A 312-nucleotide genomic window follows, 5' to 3' on the forward strand; every position below is an offset into this window, starting at 1 on the left:
TGGTTGGCCCAAGGCTGTAGTAGAAGACACTTGACCAAGGTGCCATGCAGTGGGACTGAACCTGGAACCATGTGGTTGGGAAGCAAGTTTCCTGCCACACAGCCACTATCGATTACCAAGAGATGGTGCATTGCACTATCACTGAGCTTGTGTGTGTGTGTGTGACAGAGAGACAGAGAGGGAGAATAAGCAAGCTAGCAGCTTGGTTTATACCTATGTGGCCTTGCAGGTATGTGTGTACCTGCAAGCGTGTTTTCACATGCTGGCTTGCAAGTTAATTCCACCTATTCTAATGCAGCCATATGTACAGAC

The 312-nt window shown here is 48.4% G+C and overlaps 1 protein-coding gene across 1 annotated transcript in view; it reads right to left on the reverse strand.

Annotated features, from left to right (window-relative positions):
• The window catches only part of LOC106880176 (uncharacterized), a 9,788-nt gene that overhangs the window by 8,412 nt on the left and 1,064 nt on the right, over nucleotides 1-312 (reverse strand). The gene's annotated exons all lie outside the window — the stretch shown is intronic.

This window comes from Octopus bimaculoides, chromosome 12, assembly GCF_001194135.2.
Source record: "Octopus bimaculoides isolate UCB-OBI-ISO-001 chromosome 12, ASM119413v2, whole genome shotgun sequence".
Classification (NCBI taxonomy): Eukaryota; Metazoa; Mollusca; class Cephalopoda; order Octopoda; family Octopodidae; genus Octopus; species Octopus bimaculoides.